General features: G+C 43.3%; 1 protein-coding gene across 3 annotated transcripts in view; it reads right to left on the minus strand.

The window, feature by feature from the left end:
• The window catches only part of LOC146809526 (leukocyte immunoglobulin-like receptor subfamily A member 2), a 567,796-nt gene that overhangs the window by 184,379 nt on the left and 362,934 nt on the right, over positions 1 to 20,483 (minus strand). The window lies entirely within an intron of this gene.

A 20,483-nucleotide genomic window follows, 5' to 3' on the forward strand; every position in this document is an offset into this window, starting at 1 on the left:
TGGGCAAAAAACAATGGATTGTGATGCGAACCTGAGTGACTGTCAAGTATTCCATCTATCATCTTGTTTTTATTGCATTTGATGCCCTAAGTGCACCAGGTATACCCAGACGTGGATCACAGGCTCACTGTGCCACTGGACTCAACATATACCGGGCTGAAGAGCCCTAAAAAGTTCAAAATCGGTCCTGGGTTGCTTGTGTTCCAGTTCAGAGAGGACCTGTCCAGGCAGATCAGGCTGGACTGTTCACATGAAGAGCGGGGTCAAGACTGATTTGCATATGGCTGGTTCCAAACTGAGGTGGCATGGTGGGTGAAAAATTATGGAAGGGATGTGGCCCAAGTGATTGCCATGGCTGATATTAATTCAAGCATCACTCGAAACACAAATATAGCTTGGTAACCTGTTAGAGAACATCTGAAAAAGGATTTTCTTCAAATGCTTTTCTTGAGGTCCTGTCCACCTCCGCAAATCTGGCTACCGTAGAATCTGGCACTTCCGGAAATTGGATGAGGCGGTCTCTCTGATGGAATGTGACATGCTTCATAATAGGCCACCTCGTCCCACCCTGGTAAGATAGGGCGGACTCAACCCCAAGTTGGGCTGTCTTGAGGGAGTTCTTATAAAAAAAAAAAATTCTGGATAGGTTTCTGAGATCTATTTAGTGCTTTTAAAAATACCTTACAGTAAACCACAAAGAACCCTTTATTAAGGTAGAACCCTAGGTCTGACTCAAAAATACCATAGGGGGATTTATAAGAGAACATTGATTGGTATTATTGCCCCTGCATACCTCTGCAATGCCAACATGTTTCTGTCCTTGGACAGCATAAATAGGTCTCAGGCATTCGTCAGGGCTAATCTATGGGACCATATACTTTAATTAAAGTGAGGAAGTAAAAGGATTTGAAGAGAGAACCTGCCTCTCTTTTTTAGATCACCACCTTACCTTGTAAGGGAAACACAAATAAGAAGGTAGCAATAGCATTTAGGGCAGACAGATATATATCATGCGTCATTCACAGTATCTGCCACATGTAGATCATGTGTTATATTTTTAGGTATTTAAAAACATAGAGAAAATACAAACGTGGCACATGTGATAAAAACACATACTCGTACTATAAATGCGTACAAAGTGACAAAGACACATGTGAATAGAACACACATGCACATTTTCTGTGTCAGTATTAGACTTTACCTAGTGCCTGTGGGTGCTGGAGTGGGATTTTCTTTAAAAATTGTATACCCTCTCCATTTTGCATGTTTATATTAATAAGAATAATTAATTAATAGTAATCGTACTAATGGTTTGCTGTGAGAACTTACCAACTTTACTAAAATAAGAAATATACGTGGGGATTGCAGTTGCATGGCCTAATAAATACGTAAACTAAAATATGTACGCATACTAATGATAGACAATTAGAATATTGCATGTTATATGTTGCTTTCGTGATGTATTTGGTGATTTGTGCTTTATAATCAGAGTATAACCCGCAATGAGTATTGCTTTTGCTAGATAAATACATACACATAAGGGGTTTAGCGAGGGAATAACATTTTATTAGTCATTTCCATGTATTAATTTCGTTTTTGTGTTTCTTTGCTTAAGTTACCCATTCTGGCCTAGTCAAAATGGCCGACCGAGGTGATGAATAGTGCTGACCTGACGAATACTTAGTCTTGGACCAAGTGCGCATGCGCCAATGGCAAGCTACTGTGGCCTTTGTGCGACCTCAGACCGACTGTACCCATCAAGGTTACTCCGGGACCACGTCCAAGAATTCATAAAACAAAGGACACTTCTTCGAACCGGATTTTACCCGTGTCATGACCTCATGACAAGATGCCTGTGAGAAACCTAAAGAACTATACTAAATTGACAAATCAGAAGGTCTATAGCTCATAACTTGATACATGTGTCAATGATTTTTAGTATAAAAAGAGTAGAATAGAGAGGGTCGTAGCCTTCGCTATTTGATCGCCATCTCGATTTCCTGACGTTATGCTGACAGAGAGGACGGTGACACTGCAGGACAGCTGTTTCCCTGATACTCTGACGGACTGATCAGATGCCCAATTTCTTGACGAACTGAATAAATCGCTTTTATGGGCATAAAGAGACAAAAGATCTGAATTTGACTTAGAGGACGACATTTAGCCAGAATAGGTAAATATGATGATCATCTGCTCGAATAATTAATGACTTTTTCCTCACATTATTTAGATAAAATTTGAATTATTGATTACAAGAACTGTGTCGGGTTATTATTTGAGAAAATGTATTAATGTAAAGGAATTATAGATTTAGAAATCACCTTAACCAGCAGCTAGTTGATTCATGGGCGATCCATGGAAGGGATACTAATGATGATGTTCAAGTCTTGGGGCCTCATGTAGGTAACATCCAATTTACCGATTCATAATTACCGAATTTTACCGCTTCGGTATTTATGAATCGGTAAATAGGATGTAGGTAATTATTCGGTAAATGTTACCGAATCGGAAAAATTCGGTAATTATGAATCGGTATTTACCGATTCGGTAATGAGGCATACCTTCCCATTGATTCCTATGGGCCTGGAGGCCCATAGGAATCAATGGGAAGCCATTCACCATTACCGATTCGGTAAATACCGATTCGGTAATGGGGGGAGCATATTCAAGGGTGGCAGGGTGTCACATTGACACCCTGTTGCACCCCTGAATCGTGCATGTGTGCACATGTGGCGCACATAAATGCCCTAAGGGCATGTATGTCTGCCACATGGCACTTTTAAATCTGCAAAATATTACTTTTTGCAAGGTATTCGTTATTTATCACCAACCTGTATTTGGTGGTAAATAACGAATTCTTAATACTAATTTTCACTCTTTAGAGTGCTCCCTACATATGATTTCAGGATTCGGTATTTACCGAATCGGTATTTTACCGATTCGGTAATTTACCGAATCCTGAAATTATGCCTCCTACATCTCAAATAGCTAAATACCGGTCGGTAACGGGATATTTACCGAATTTCGGCCGTTACCGACCGGGATTTAGCTACCTACATGAGGCCCTTAATGAGGCAAAGAAGGTTAGGTGGATCTATCGGTTATTGGAGACAAACAGGTATTTTCCTTCCATTACAGCGAACGGAATAATCACCTCCTTAGTAAGTAAGTAAGTAAATATTTTATTTGTACATGATTAATTAAAATCTTTACAAGTCGAATAAAAAACATTTAAAAGGACAATTAAAAATTGCAAAGAGAATTAACCAAAGGGTATTTAAAAGTTCTCTCTGTCCTGTGCGTTTGCCAAGTTGATTCAGATTAAAGTGTTGCATTGTTAAAATCAACAGTCCTCAAGCTCTCATGTATCTGACTCCGGCCAGTTCAAAGAATTTTACGACCTGACAGTTTAGTTTTGTTTTGCTGGGATTGAAGCAAAGTTTGACTGCCTGTCTGCATGTCCGTATACCATAGGTTTTGAATGAGTCTCGCAGGAATTTGCATCTCAGATCTTTCAGTTTGGGGCAGATGCACACTGCGTGGACAAGGTCTTCCTTTCCTGCTTTACACAGACGGCATTGTGGATCAAGATTTTTCCTTATCCAGGGCGGTAGGTGAGGATATACCGGGATTACGCCCAGACGCATTTTTAAAAATTTCTCTTTCATTCTTAGGTTCATGCCCACATTGAGGTAAGCCTGTGGTTGCATTGGACCATAATCATTAAGGATTACCCAACCATGTGCTTTTTTTGTCAGGGCCTCCTTGTCTTCAGTTTTAGAGATGAGTCTAACTACTTTTTTGGCTGTTTTTTTAAACGTCACATGGTCTGTTGGAATGTCCCATAAGTTGGATAGGCCCAGCACTTCAAGAGAGTCAATTAAATACTTCCTCGCTGATGATTTTTGATGCTGAAGAGTCTCATCCCAGATGTTAGAATTTAGGGAATCATTGTTGGCGTTACGTATCTTGTGCCAGGCAGTGACGTATGCACACCGTCTTTCTAAGGTTTGTTTCGCGATGCCAAATTCCAGTCGTATTTGTGCTGAGGAGACTTGTTTTGGCAAGTTAAAGATGAGCCTGTAAGAGTTTGAGATGATTGTGTCCAGAAGAGTGGCGTCTTTTCCTTGAAGGGGTTCGCTCCCGTAGGTGAGTGTTGGTTGCAGTTTTGCACGAAGTACTTGGAGAAGTGGATAGAAGGTCAGATCTGGGAGTTTAGTTTTTAAGGATTTTAGGGCAAGGGAGGTTGCCATTCCCTTGCCTCGCAGGGAGTCCAGCTGGGGTTTAAAAGTGATCTTCGAGTCCAGTATTATGCCCAAGTATTTGTAAGTTGTTACGTTTTCCAATCGTTCTCCATTTATATGCCAATTATGTTCCCTTTTCTTTTTGTAGTTTACTGCCATAACCTTAGATTTATTGAAATTTATCTGCAGTGCATTTTTATTTGAAAAATCGTAGATGGTGTTTAGAAGGTGCTGAAGACCAATGGGTGTCTGGCTGATGAGCACCAGGTCGTCTGCATACAGCAGGTTGGATAGTGTGGTCTTCCCTAGCTTTGGTGCATGGCAGTATTTTTTGTCTAGTTCGCCGGGCAGGTCGGCTAGGAAGAGGTTGAATAGCATTGGGGCTAGGACACAGCCTTGTTTGAGGCCCTTTGTTGTTTTTATTGGTTTTGAAAGATGTGTGCCTGCACCAAGTTTCACTTTAATCCAGGTGTCAGAGTGTAGTGCTATCAGTACGTTTAAGAGATGAACAGGTATGCCCCATTTGGTCAGTTTTTGCCATAACATGTTGCGGTCTACATGATCGAACGCTGCAGTATAGTCGATGAAGGAGAGATATAAAGATTTATTGTTATCTCTTGCTGATTCCATCAGTAGAGTCAGGGCCGTGATGTTTGTAATTGTTCCTTGGCCCTGACGGAATCCGGTTTGGGTGTTCGGGATTACCGAGTTTGCGGCGGCCCATGAGGTTAATTCCTCTAGTATGATCCCTGCAAAGTATTTAGCTTCTACGTCAATTAGTGCTATCAGACGGTAATTTTTTGGGTCTTTTTTGCTCGAATGTTTATGGATTGGACTGATTATTGAACCATGCCATGACTCTGGTAGAAACTGATTAGTTTTTGCGTAGTTGAATAAAGATGTTAACGCGACGCTCCAGAACTCTACGTCGTTTTTGTAAAGCATTGATGGTAAGCCATTGGGTCCAGGGGCTCCTGTTGGTCTTCCTTTCGCTATTTGTCTTCTGATGTCTTCAGTCCCAATCGTCGATGGCTGTGGATCTGAGACTGTTGAGGTGTCGGCGTCATTCTTTAAATCGTTCGCTTTCAAGATGAAAGTGCTGCGTTTGTTGTTTGCTTCTCTTTGGTGGTATCCTGGTACTACCTCCACGTCATCCGTGCTCAACCTCCTTAGCACTTCCTCTTTAGTTGTAGCCTCGCTATTAAAGTGACTGGCTAGATGGTTTATCCATGCTTCTTCTGTGATGTTAGAATCTATGCCACCATGGTCAGGATTTTTTATTTCCTTGATCATTCTCCAGAATTTAGAGCTGTTTTTTTGTTTCGCTTCGTGGAATAGTTTTGCCCACAGTTGATCGTTTTTATTTTTCTGTTTCTCCCATTTCTTCTGTTTTAGTGTTTTTTTAGCTTCCCTCAAGGTTGCCTGCATATCTTTATTGTCCGGGTCTTGCCGTATCTTTCTCAGCGTGTGGTTTATTATTCGTTTTTGGATCTTCATGCCTGGAGAGAGTGATGTTTTATTTAGGTGTCCCTTGCCATACGGAGGCTTCTTTACTGGACCCTTAGATAATTTGTCTGCAACTTTTTGGGTGAAGTTTTGCCATTCTTTTGATGGTGTGTTCAGGCGCTTTACTGTTTGAATGTATAAAGATTTTACGTCGAGACTTATTGTAGTGATGTTGTTGGAGTTACATCGAAGTCGCCTTAGGTTTGATGTTGTGTCTATCTTTGGGCCGGTGTATGGTTCTGTGTTTAATAGTGCTCTTGCTTTTATACAGATTTCTTGGGGGAGGTGGTCACTAAGGTCGTTGACCCCTATCCTAAATGTTGTTATCATTGGGAACATGTTTAAGGATGTAAAGGTGTAGTCGAGATGGGAGGTGTGATTATTGGAATGAAATGTTGGGGCCGGTGGATTGTCGCCAGCAAGTCGCCCGTTAAGTGCCCTTAGGTTGAGGTCTTCTAGCTGTCTCAATAGTTTTTTTGAGTTGGTTGTTGATTTATCTGTTTTAGCCATGCTTTGTCTTGGCACGCCCCACGCGGAGCTGAGTTCTTGCTGAATGTTATTATCGTGGTCTGTGTTGATGAGGAACATATTGAAGTCACCACCGACTATGATCTGGTCGGACTGGTCTTCTTCGGAGATTTTTTGCAGTACTTTTATCAGTTCATTTGCTGCTTTTCGTTTTTGTGTAGGATGAATATAAGTATTTATTATTATAACCTCTTGAGTATGTTGTTGTAGTGTTAGCTGGGTTTTAACCGTCAGGATTCCGCTGGGGGGGGATATGTAAAACTCTGTGGGTTTTATTGTTCCTATTGTGGCTATGGATGCCAAGATGGCAAGACCTCCTGATCTGCGTCCAAAGATAGAATTTTTGCTGGCCGGGAGAAAGCATGATGTAAACCCTTGAATTTCGAATGGTTCTTCCTCCCAAGTTTCTTGGAGGAGCAGGAGGTCGAATTGGTTTAGGTACTGCAGGAATTCAGGGTCGTGTCTTTTGCTTGCCAGGCCGTTGATATTCCAAATACAAATTTTTATTTGTTTGACTTTTTCTGTAGTGCTCTCAGTGTTCAGAACCCTTTGTCAATTTGGAATAGCTGTATTAATAGTTCGCTGGATCAATGGCAGCTTTTGGGTGAAGATTGGTGGGTTTTGGTCATTTTGTAGGAGTTCCTGACCATTGACCGTTGTTGCCCCAAGTTTGGTCTGTGCTTAGGAGCACAGACCAATAGAGGATGAATGTTGGTGTTATGGGCCCCACCAGCGAAAGTAGTGAATGAGTGTGTCTAGGTGATTTGCGGTCTGTGACGGAGGGAGGGATTTTGTATTCCACGCTGCATCATGGGCACTTACCTCATGGTCTTTTCTGGGTGGGTGTCTCCTGTAGTCACACACTCGGGGATGTGTAAGTTAGATAGGTGAATACCTGAGTAGCCAAGGCACCCAAAGAGACACTCAATAAAAAGTCAAAGTAAAAGTAATACTATAAAGGTCCTCATGGACCTTTCTTTTTCTCTTATTGGATTATTTATGCCAAAATTACCACAGCGCTGGCAGACTCTTCTCCCATTCACTTACTTTGTCAAGGAGAAGTGCCCATGTCGGTCCCACCCATCCCAGTAGAACGGTTGGATGCACTGTGCTGTCATTTTTAAAGGGGTGGGTTGCCTGACGTTAAGTGTGGCGTGACGAGGCACACCTTTTATTTGACTCAGCTGTCTTTAATTTAAACAATCCTTAAACCTGTGAAGAGCTAGAAACTCTCATCATTGTGAAGGAAATGGTGTGAATGCCCCCTTATTTGATGAGGACCTGGTGTGGGAGCTCTGTATACTATGTGGAGCTCTCAGCTGTGCCACTGATTGCTGATGCGGCGAGGAAACACCCGATGACGCATGCACTTCCAGTTGGAAAGTCTCTCCCCGCACAGGTAGAACCTACCACTACTGTCAAGGGCGGTTGATTACACTCGCTGTATAATCTGTGTTAGCAGTCAGGCTTAATTCAGAGGCCATGTGTAAAGGAAAGACACAACAATCACTCACTATTAATACACTGTGTCACAAAAGAGACTTCACACAGGATTTATGTAAATAACATTTGTATTCCAAACAAATTAAATCATTTTAACATGTATATCATGTACTTTTGGGCATGAAACACATTTCGTAACATTACTGCAATACTAGGCCCACTAGTATTGTTACGATATCAATGGTATTCACACTGTGGACAATTCCTAATCCAACCCCCTCCCCCATAGGGAGAGCACCCTTATGCGGTGCAATGTGCTGTTCACCCAATCAAACACAGTTATAGGGTACACCTCAGGTCACAACGATATCGAAGATATGTACATACACAAAATTAGAACACTTTTTAGCAGCACCGCGGGCAGGAGCCACGCCAGAAAACCTAATGTCTAATGTATTCTTCTTTTGGCATGAACTCAATGTATAAAGCTGTACCGCAGTCCAGTGTTGTATTCAGCAATCACTTTCACTCACACAAACTCACTCTGCATCGCTACATGATGTGACAGGTATCAGCCCAGTACATATGGAACGCTCTTGCACACATCCGTACTCAGCACCCTAATGCGGTGCCACTTGTACCCAGCAGGTTAATGGTTAATGGAAAACATCCTGCAGACTCTGTGGCCCCAGCCTCCCTCCACCATCTAGTTCACCCCAACTGTCCTATACCTTCAGTTGCAAGATAACTAGCCCCTCCTCCTTGATACTAGGCCACACACGGCCGAAGTCACATTTAGTCTGGATCCTCGGGAAGAAGGTGGGGATGTGTAGCAAAGTTTAATTAGGAGGTAGACGTAAACAAGGGGAGTTTAGAAGCCACTAAGGACGTTTACCCACAGGTTTCAAAACACAATGGAGTCTCTTGACCAGCTTTCAAACTGTCTTGGAAGCGTTCCTTCACCCAAGTCAATCTCTCTTGCTACAACCTGGCACCAAGATGTCTTCGGGAGGGGCCAAGTATGGAGAGGGCAGTTGGTCCGCCACGATGAGGGTCAAAAGGGCAACAACCTATGAATAGAGAGTAGCACAGGGGCAGTAGGAGGTGGCAACCCAACCGGTACACGTTGATCAAGGTCGTGCTTAGGCAATCCGGGCGCAATGCTGGTATGCTTTGAATGGGTTGCACTAGATACTTCCGGTCTGAAACACAAAGAGTTGCAAATTCTGCACCACCCTGGAAATGAGGCACAATGACCGGTGCACGTTAATATAGGTTGCACAAGGCAATTCCAGTCACACACAGCGTAGAGTTGCAAATTCCCGTTCTGGAAAGGAGTCACAATGTCTGATGCACAATGGCACCAGTAGTTATTCAGTCCTGTGTCTTTGAAGTTAGGGGTGGTTTAAGGGGTTTCCCTTTGAACCATGAATGTCCCCCCTGAATTGTAGGCCTGTCTGCCATGGGGCAGTGGAATGTAGATCTTAATCTTTAGTGGGGCCATGCTTTGGCCCCTAGAGGACAAGTGTCAAAACCTCTCTCTCCAATCTATCCCATTCAGCCCTCAAATGTCAGAGGCCTGTCATTCTAGTGGTATGCCCATGGGATTTGGCTGTCACTGGGGAATGCACAGATGCATTCCTCCAACCCCTGTGATCCTCAAGAGCCAGGCGCCATGGCGCACAAGACTCTTAGCACATAGAAATGGCACTTAACGAATATGAGCATTTCTAAGTGAGTTATGCTCAAACCATTCTTTACCACTGGAAAGGGTTTGGCATGGTGAACCCATTGATAGGAGACATCATGAGGCTGCTCCTCTGCAATCCACTATTGCATCCCGAAGTAATGACAACCACTTCCATATGTTAATCTATGGCAATAGCAAGTCTCATAGTTAGTGAAAACACATACAGGTGTTCCTCACTATCTAGGCGCTTGTGCGCTAGCGCGCAAACAGACCTCCATTGGCAGGTTGAACACATACTCCCTAGCACAGGGGTGCAAGTGCTACCACACAAGTCTGCAATAGCAGACTGGACACATGTTCACTAATATAGGATCAGTGCGCACTCATAGGACTACGATGGCAGGCTGTACATGCACTCACGAGCACCATAGGTGCGGGTGCACACACAGAGGTCTGCAATGGCAGGCTATGATTTTAATCATTATAGATGCCAGTGAACACACACCGGCCTGCATGGCAGGCTGGACCAGGCCTCCCAGGCCCTAGGACCTTAGTGTGAGAGCGCACACACAACCATGCCTGGGCCAGCCGTACTCGGTTGGCCCCTTATGGGTGTGATTGGGCACCTTGCCTCTTGCACCATGGGTGCAAGCGTGTAGACACAGCCCTGCAACGGCAGGCCTAACCTGGGTGTTAGAACCCCTGGGATACAGGTATGCACTCACCGGCCTGTGATGGTAGGCTGGGCACCTATCCAAAATGCCATAGGTGCCAGGGCGCATCCTCAAGCCTGCAACAGCAGGCTGGACATCCTCAAAACAGCATAAGTTTTGGAAAACTATGTCAGCATCTCTTCCTAGCCTGTGTAGGAAAGCGCTGCACTTCCACAATGCCTTGACAGTGAGAATGTGCTATGAGCCCTGAGGCCATATAAGAATCGGCAACACCCCAGGAGTATCAGGACTTCAATATCTGAGTTGACTCCTCTCTCTCTTGACATTCAAGGATAGTTGGTGACCGGACTGTGTTAACCACCTTTTTTTTTGTTCTCTCCCCCTCCGATGCACTGTTTACTTATTTCTCATGCTGTATTTTTTTTATCTCTGGTTTGCTTCCTTTCTGCCTGCCTACTATGTAATGCAATTTCCTTCTGTTTTTTACAGTGTGTATGTAAAGCGCTTTAATACCTATGGGTCAAGCTAGCGCTATATAAAACTTTTAAAATAAATAAATAAATCCTATGGGAAGAGCCGATCTCCAAGGCAGGGGAAGCCCCACGTGGGGGGTTCCTCACTACCTGGGCAGGCACCCTACATATTGACCCACCCGGCCCTTTAGCCTACCACCCCCTCTGCGCCCTTCAGGATTGTCCCAGGGGGGTTGGCCTCATGGTATGGGACGACCCAGTGAGGGTTGGCTGAGGTGTAAGTGATGTATACAAAAGGACCTGTTCACAATGTGAGCGAGTAATTCATACATCCGTACCGGTTGTCATACGTTTTAGACAATCTTTAAAGCAAGCGATTGTTTCATCTATGCTATTCGTCGGTGTAGCTCACTTAGGAAAAGAAAAGGATAGACAAATATTTTGTATACGAGGTAAAGCAGGATGACTATCAATGCGTCTAAAAACTTATGTCTCCAACACCCAAGCGTGATGAAAAAAGAGTGAACGGGAGTGTTGGTGCCTCACGGTAGCAACACCAAGGAGGGTTAAGCAGGATGGTACTCGCCTGCTACCTCAAGATCTCATCATCAGCTACCAACACTCCAAAAGCAAGAAATATGTGTAGGAAAAACAATAGGGGAGGTCGTCAACAGGGCAGAAGGACACCTAACAACTGGACGTTTGATAATACAAGCAGTGAAGATGACAAGACCACTGCCCAAGCATCTACCTCTAACCAAAAGGTTAGATTCAATCCCCAGGATAGAACCAACGAGGATTTGGGAGCAATGTTTAGGGTTTTTTTAGGCCAACAGACACACAACACTGCAGATCAAAGGGGGAACAATTACAGAGGCCGGGGACGGGGTCGGGCTCGTCAGAACCCGAACTCAACTTGGCAATCCTTCTCCCCGAGGATCACTCGCAGCAGAGGCAGAACACCCCTTTAATTGTAAATGACAACAACATCGTGGTCAATCTTTCTAAATATCCTCTCACAGACATGGAAATTGAAGTACTTAACAAAGGATTGGGGTTTGTCCCCACCCCCCGGCATGACGGGTTCCAACTTCGGGCAGAACTGTACGGGCTCATGAGGAAGATCAAACTTAAGAAGTATTTTGATGGGAAGGAAAAGGAAAGTGTGTCTAATTTCTCCACAGACTTACGTTGCCCCTCCCAGTTTTGTCCCCCCGGAAATACAGTAGGCACTGAAACTGTGGTTTTTGAACAGAAGATCTTACAGGATATCAGCCAGATTGAACACAATATGCACACTGTGGGCCACAGTAACATGAGTTCCAGAGACTGGCAGGCATTGAAAAGTCTACAAAACAACCAGACAATCACTATTAAGCCAGCCGATAAAGGCGGGGCGGTGGTAGTGATGGATACCCTTGATTACGACACAGAAGTGGCTAGGCTTCTGGGGAACCGCTGTAATTATAGACCCCTGGCGCGGGACCCCACCAATGACCTGCAGGCGACCATCATCCAATTGGTGACAGAGGCTAAAGAAAAGAAATGGGTTACATACAGGGAAGCCGAATTTCTGATTAACATGAAACCAAGAATGCCGGCGTTCTACATTGTACCCAAAATCCATAAGAAACAACAGCCTCCCCCGGGACGACCCATCGTCTCTGGCATTCAATCATTATTAGAACCACTATCACAGTTTGCAGACTTCTTCCTAAGGGAATGTGTCATCACCCAACCCTCATACGTCCAGGACACTACGGACGTTTTGAGAATACTGGAGAATGTCTCATACAATCCTGCAAACCAATTCCTTGTAACCATTGACATAGAGTCGTTGTACACCAGTATCCCTCAGGAGGCGACGCTGGTGGCAGCAGCGCGTGCCCTGAGGGATTCTGAATGGTTCTATGACTGTCCACAAACCTTTGTCCTTCAATGCATAGAGATTGCATTGACCCAAAACTTCTTCTCATGCAAGGATCAGGTATATCTCCAGGTGTCTGGGACTTCGATGGGGGCTACATTCGCCCCCAGTCTGGCCTGCATTTATGTAGGCCAGTTTGAAGCGTACCACATCCATTCTGACACCAATCTCTTCCAGAGGAACATTGTCCTCTGGAAGAGATATATAGACGATGTACTGTGCATATGGGAAGGCACGGAAGAGAGACTAAAGGATTTTCTTTCTTGGCTGAATGGTCTAGATAGCTGTTTAAAGTTCACCTGGGAAATGAGCAAAACATCTGCAGTATATCTGGACCTTGATATTCAGGCAGAGGATGATAAGCTCGTGACCAGAGTACATCACAAATCAACGGATAAAAACTCCCTGCTACACTATAGATCATACCATCCCAGAGCCCTCCGCGACAACTTGCCTGTGGGACAGTTCTTAAGATATCGCCGAAACTGTTCCACCATACAGGAATACTCTGAACAATCCAATGTATTGGCCACCAAGTTAGAACATCGAGCATACCCCAGAAAGGTCATAAGACAAGCAAAAAAACGAGCATATAACACGCCCCGTGCGGCCCTGTTGGAAAAAACCTCTAAGGAAAAAGGTGAATGCATTCCAGTGGTCACCACTTTTGGGCCACTTTCCACCAAAATCAGGCAGATTATCCGCAGGTATTGGCATTTGCTTAGTACCACCAACATGCAAATGCCTCCACCCCGTTTTGCATTTAAACGATCGGCGAACATCCGAGATCGGCTGGTCCATACCAGACCCAAAATAAGCCCACGTGAGACCAACATCCCTCCGGGGCACTACCCGTGTGGGAATTGCTCTGTTTGTGCATTTACATCACCTAGTAAAAACGTCACCCTTGCAAACAAAAAAATCTGTTTTTTAAACAAATTCAGCAACTGTAATACGTCTTATGTCATCTATAGACTAACATGCCCCTGCGAGCTCCACTATATCGGCCTTACCACCAGGAAGGTAAAAACAAGGATACAAGAACACCTTAGTACACTTCGCGCAGGTAAATTGAGCACCAAATTGGTACAACATTTTCAGACACAAAAACATACCCCTCAAGACGTGCGCTGGGTAGTGCTGGAAAAAGTTACAGGCGATCAGTTTAATATGGAATCCAGATTGATTAATAGGGAAGCACGTTGGATTTACCAGGAGGGTGTGGACCAAAATGGACTGAACGACCTTATTGAATGGAATAAGGTGAATACATGAATCGCCTAATCCTTCCCTCACACCATCAAAGGTTCATTAGTATTCAGTTGACTACAGATCCCAGACAGCATAAATTTGGGAATTATACATCCAACAGGTCAAAATTTTCAGGAATGAGTTAACCCAAAGAGTCCATCTACAACGGGTCACAACTCTCATTGCCATAATTTGAGAACATGAGAATTCAAAGCTTTTACCTATCACTATCGTGGAAGTGACCGGACAGGGCAATATACTTCCATCAACCACTTGGTCTGTTCCCAACAGAAAACTAAAAACTACAAAGTGCCATGTATCCGAAGGGGTATTTTTGGAAAGACCTGGGTTCCGGTTTTAAACGTTACAAATAGGTCGATTTATATATATTCGACATTATCCACCACTGGGGTGTAGTAATCATATGCAGTAGAATACCTTTGCAAGCTAACGGGGGGTGGCACAGTAAGGAACCCCCCACTGCAAAATGGCAGCCCTTTTTTACACTACGCGAATTCCCTGATGAGAACGGGATCTTTGAAGGCAGGTCACGTGGTGAACGTAACTACGTTCTTAAACCGCGAAACACAACAGCCGCGTTGTTGCTGGGCTGAGTAAACGCCAGTCACGGACGCTTTCATGGTGAGTCTCGATTTATGTCATTTAACTTGGGGCATTCGGCACGAAAACATTAAAAGATAGGAACCTGGGCAACCTCAGTTGGAGCGGGAGGTTTTAACGCGTATGGGTCAGGTACGAACTCCATAAAAGGTATGCCACTGTAAGGGGTCACAGTTTACCGAACAGGATGCCAAACACGAGGAAGTTTCAAGGAAGGACTTAGATGCTGGGTAGACACCTAACAGGACGGGGATACACCAGCATTAATTATCGATGACACCACTCAGGGTAGGCATCTGATACTGGCAGTCATACAATCGTTGTTGTACATTATATATTACAGACTCACGATTGGAGTTGAATAAGCGGAGCCTTGAATGCGTATACACAGCCACAAGGACTCAAGGGTAAAGGTATGCCCATGGTGGGCAATATCCCGGTAAATATGATATGGTGTGATTCAGAATGCAATACATAGGATACCAGTCCCGTGGTAAACCGGTTGCCAACCAAGCCTGTTCTGTGTTGTTATGTTTGTTTATTTTTCTTTTGTCTCCAACAGAATTGTTTTTAATTGACAAGCAGAGGTGCAGGGTGAAATGAACAGACCCCACGCCCTGAAGAAGTTGCCGTGAGTTTTTTCCAGTGGCAATGAAACATGTCGGCATTTTAAACATGAGCAATCACGCAGCTTAGAATAAAAAACGCAAGCCAGTGTGATCTAGCTCAAATTTGGATATCATTGTATATCACTATGGGGTTCAATATGGTGCACATACTATAGCACAGTTCTCTTTCCTTTAATCACATACCCTAGCACTTGTACAGTCAATTATTGTTTTTCCTACACATATTTCTTGCTTTTGGAGTGTTGGTAGCTGATGATGAGATCTTGAGGTAGCAGGCGAGTACCATCCTGCTTAACCCTCCTTGGTGTTGCTACCGTGAGGCACCAACACTCCCGTTCACTCTTTTTTCATCACGCTTGGGTGTTGGAGACATAAGTTTTTAGACGCATTGATAGTCATCCTGCTTTACCTCGTATACAAAATATTTGTCTATCCTTTTCTTTTCCTAAGTGAGCTACACCGACGAATAGCATAGATGAAACAATCGCTTGCTTTAAAGATTGTCTAAAACGTATGACAACCGGTACGGATGTATGAATTACTCGCTCACATTGTGAACAGGTCCTTTTGTATACAGTGCATTGAGTGGGGGACGACCTGTTCTCTGCCCCTTCAGCTCCTTATTGTAGACTGAGGTGTAAGTGCTGCCAACCTACGTGCCCCAATGGTGCCCCACAGGCCTGCGATGGCAGGCCCGATACATGGTTAACAGTTTATCCGGTGCGTGGGACACACAGTGCTATGTCCCAATACTGGCCAATGCCGTACCTGCCCCAGGTATGTGGTGTACCTGTCTATGAGGCGCACTGAGGTACAGCACCTAAACCCATCATGTATAGTGCGGGCGAGGAGGACGCATGCTCCTTCCCTCTGAAGTACGGTGGGAAGGTGCCCAGATTCCTAAGCTCATGCAGAGAGAGTCAGCAAAGACAAGGAGGAAAAAGCTAAATGTTTTGGGGTAAATTCCTCTTAGCAGGGCTATGTTCATTACCTGTGTGGGGCGTGCTGATGCAGGATCTGTAGTAAAATAACCCACGCCTGAAACATGCTCATATAGAGTGTTTTGCTTTAAAGGTAGCCACCAGTGTGTTTACTCCCTGGAAAGGGAGTCTGGGGGAGACAAGAGGGACCCTACATATGCCTCCTTTATCAATATGGCAACAGATGGACTTCATATTAACGTCGGTCGCAAAATGATCTACTGAGTGGTGATCTTTAGTATATGTGTATGAGGAGTCAACTGAAGTTTCGTATGGTATAAAGAGTGAAAAATATGTCAGCTCAGGGTCAGGTCCAAGGCCACGGTGTGATTCCCTCACCAGTAAGTGACCTGTAGGGGATTTTCTGACACCTATAGATTATTATGACATGCAATTTATTGCCCAGACTTTGGTCATGAGGAGAAATATTTAGGCCCATGTCCAGCTTAGGATATAGTTTTCTACGCTTAGGATATAGTATTCAACGTTGGTAACTTACAGGGGTGTGGTTTCAGACATACTTCCGTGATAGTGGTAAGAAAAAAGTACCATCTGGACGCTAGGTCTATCTACCCAGAGACCCCCAAGGGATATCCTCATTAAGTCCCTGTACCTATAGATGGACCACTCAGTGTTATTCATATTTCAAGAGCGCCTTCTTAATATGGTATGTCTGCGTTCAAGTTTCTCAATAACATACCATTCAATGTTGCCTGTGGTGTGTTTATGTTCCATGTAGTGTTTTGTGCATTTTGCGTTGTCTCTCTTGCACCTTATTGTGCTCCTGTGTTCTGTTAAACGTATTCATACTTCCCTCATTGTCATGCCAATACATACAAGATTGCATGGACTTTTCAGAACATAGATGGCATGGCTCGAATTAGAATTAGTAAGGTGCTTTAATTTCCATGGAGTGGTGAGTCCAAAGTCTATTGATTTGCACTTCATCATAAATTGGCAAACCCCGCAGCCTCCACATGGTTAGTGGCCTTTGGGGCGTGAGGGTGTTCCAAAATATAAATTATGTTTCAGTAATTTTTCTTTTTGGGGTGTGTATGTTCTAGGGCATTCTGTATTTTCTGGCTCCTTTTGAACGAAAACATGGGTTGTACAATTCTTAGGCTCCTGGAGTTCAGAATACCCCAGTGTTTCTTTATCAATTGTGTAACTGTGTTAGAACTATGGCAAAATGTGGTGGCACATAAAGGTCTTGGTTCCCATAGTTTCTTGTAAGTGCCCAGAAGGGCATCTAGGTCATTATTCCTAGCTCGTTTCCTTGCTTTTGTGATAGTTTTTTCAGGATAGTTTTGCCCTCTCAGTTTGATAGTCAGTTTTATTTTTGCATGTCCTCGATATTTTTCCACATCTGTGCAGCTCCATCTCAAGACCTGTCTCAAGACCTGTCCTATTGGTAGACCTTCTCTTAAGGATCGGGGATGGGAGCCTTTGAGATGCAAAATGCTTTTTTTATCCGTAGGTTTATGATAAACCTCATTTTGAGGACGCCACCCTCTGGACATATCATTAAATCCAAGAATGGTATTTCCACATTACTCATGGTCATTGTGAATCTTAAGAACGGGAGAGACTGTTGACTCAATTGCTTCCTCTCTAGTGCCTCTCCAGATCACTAGGATGTCATCAATGCATCTTTCCTACAATCTCATGTGATTTAGGAATGCGTTCTCTTCACCGTAAATACATTGGGTTTTAAAATTATGTATGTACAGACATGCTAGGCTGGTGGCACAGGTACTCCCCATGGAGGTCCTATGTGTTTGTAAAAAGAAATCCCATTTGTACTCAAAGGCACTCCTTGTTAGGACCATGTAGGCACAGTCGAGGATGAACTCTGCAGGTGTCATTTTGTTTTCCTATATGTGTTTCAAATGCTTATCAATCACCTCCAGTGTAAACCCTTTGGGCATATTTGTGTATAGAACTGCTACATCTAGAGTGAGCAACAATTCTTTGCCTGGTTCAAAAGTCATATTTTTCAGTTAGTTTAATATGTCTTTTGTGTCTTTCAGGTAGGAAGGCATACGGTTCACTAAAGGTTTCAAGAAGAAGTCACAAACTTGTGATGGGGTTCAAGTGCCGAGCCTATCCCTGATACTATCCTGTGTCCTCTGGGGGTGGGGGGTTTGTTCTTATGCACCTTGTGTAATATGTAAAAATGAGGTGCCTTGGGTTCTTTTCCAATGAGGAAGGATGCCTCCTTCTTAAATATCCAGCCATTGTTAATAGCCCTTTTCACCATAAAGGAGATCTCTTGCATAACCTCTGGAGTGGGCATAAAAAAAGAAGAACATGACAGTGGAACCTTCCAAATGACAGCACCTAACCTGTTTTTATACTCCTTGCGTAAAGTCCCTTATATTTAATGGGATCTGTGTGCACGCTGTATAGTACCCACCATCACAATACTTGTTCCAACAGGAACTTAACAATTCAAAACCAAAGCTTAGGTGCACCACTCAAAGAAACTTTTGCCAAAAAAGATCATTTTAACGTTCATATCAAAGAAAGAAAGTTCTTGAGTTTATTCTTTTTTTCTTTCACTTTTATTGTTTCTTTTTCATATCACGTTGCTGAGATGCAGCATTCAACACACAGAACAGCTGACGCGTTTCGTCCCCTTGTGGGACTTCTTCAGGGCAATAAATATAGGTGGAGTAAGGCTCTCTCCAAGGTATATTTTGATTCTGGGATTCCTATGTAGGAAACTTATGCCCATCCGATAGCAAATTGTGTAATGTTATAACGCCGTTTAATTAGAAGTAGTGGTCACTCAGTGACTGAATGATACAAATCCCACATTGATGATGTCCAGCTCTGCCACTGTGTATGTTAGGCAGGTTAAGAATAAATTCCTTGTAAGGTATTCTATGATCAATCTAGAGCAGTCAGACGTCCCATTATGTGCACTATTATAATTTTGATCCAATCAAGTAAGAAAACAACAACCTTATGATCACGTCTAGTCCAGCACAAAACATATAATGTGCGAAAGTATCGTGTATCCGGAGAGTACTCCAAACAGTGTAAGAATCCAAATACGAGTAAAAAAAACCTCTGGAGTGGGGTTTTTGCTCAATTTCTTATAGTGTAAGGTGTTTCGTAGTACATTATGTGTGGTACATCCCTTTTGGCAGTATAACTCTTTGCCCCCCCCTTAACTGCTCATTTTATGACCACTGAAATGTCCTCTTTAAGATCTGTCACAGCCTCTTTTTCTGCTCTGCTGAAATTGTGGAAAACATTCTGCCTGTTTTGGTTTAAACAATTCAGGCCTAGATTTATTTCTTGGTCGAAAGCAGCCAACTCAGGTGGTAGTTGTTGGATAACTGGAATAAAGGAGGATTTATTGTAGAGACCAGTGTTAGTCTCAATGTCTCCCTCTTTACTTTCTGCCTCTCGGGTAGACAAGAAGACTTGCAGTCTGATTTTATGGAAGAATTCAGCCATCTCTTTTTTCAATTTGAAGGGATCATCACTAGGTGTGAGGACGAAGCTTAGGCCCTTATTGGTGACTTCTTTTTGGGTTGCAGTTAGTGTCTTATTACTTAGATTGATTATATTTTCAGTGACGACCGGCTGGTCCCTAGTTGGGGTTCCTTGGTGTTTTTTGTTCTCTGCTCTGGGTCTTTCCATGATACCCTACAATCTCCGTTTTTCCATTTCCCCTCCCCTTGCCACTCTAAAAAAGGAGGAGGATGGGATGTTGGTTGCAACAGAAACCCCGGTTGGTGGATACTGTGGAAAACCATATGGTGGCTACCTCCAATTGTATTGTGTAAAATGTGCCTAGGTAGGTATTGATTGAGTGGACAAGGTGAGATTAATATGCATGTGAGCTTATATTAAGTCTTGATTAAGCCCTGATTATGCTGGCAGGCATTGAGTGGTCTATCAAAATTGGGTGGATTTTACTACTGTTTTTCCCCCCTCCAACGGCATTAGAGATATGGCATTTTGTGGTACATGGTTAATTTGAAGAAAATGTTTGTGATAGGAATGGACTACACTATGTAAGAAGCTGCCTATTTGTTATCCTAAACTAGTCTGATTTTACAATGAGCAGACTTGTGCAGCCCCACATTAGATAGTCCTGGTAATAGGAAGGGTGATGGTGTGATAGCCTACAAACTAGCTTGCCCTTGTATTGACCGTATTGAAAAGAACTTGAGATATTATCATTTAGGCATATACACTAACAAATTAATGCAGGTTTTGATGATCCTTGAATGTTGTGGATATCACTGTGTATATTTCAATAAGTTATTAAGTGCAGACAAGCACCTTCAATTCAATAATTACTGTAGTTTATTGAACGAGTTTTTCGAGATATTGGTCTGCCTTTAAAATGTGACCCGGATCTGAAATGAGTATCGTTGGATAGAAAAGATGGATGTCATCTTTCAGGTGGCAGATCTAGAATCAATATCACTGTTATATTCTGGAATTACTGGAAGATTTTTGTTCCATTTCAAAACACTGCCATTTCGATCTCTTTC

The sequence above is a fragment of the Triturus cristatus genome, chromosome 7 (genome assembly GCF_964204655.1).
Source record: "Triturus cristatus chromosome 7, aTriCri1.1, whole genome shotgun sequence".
Taxonomy (NCBI): Eukaryota; Metazoa; Chordata; class Amphibia; order Caudata; family Salamandridae; genus Triturus; species Triturus cristatus.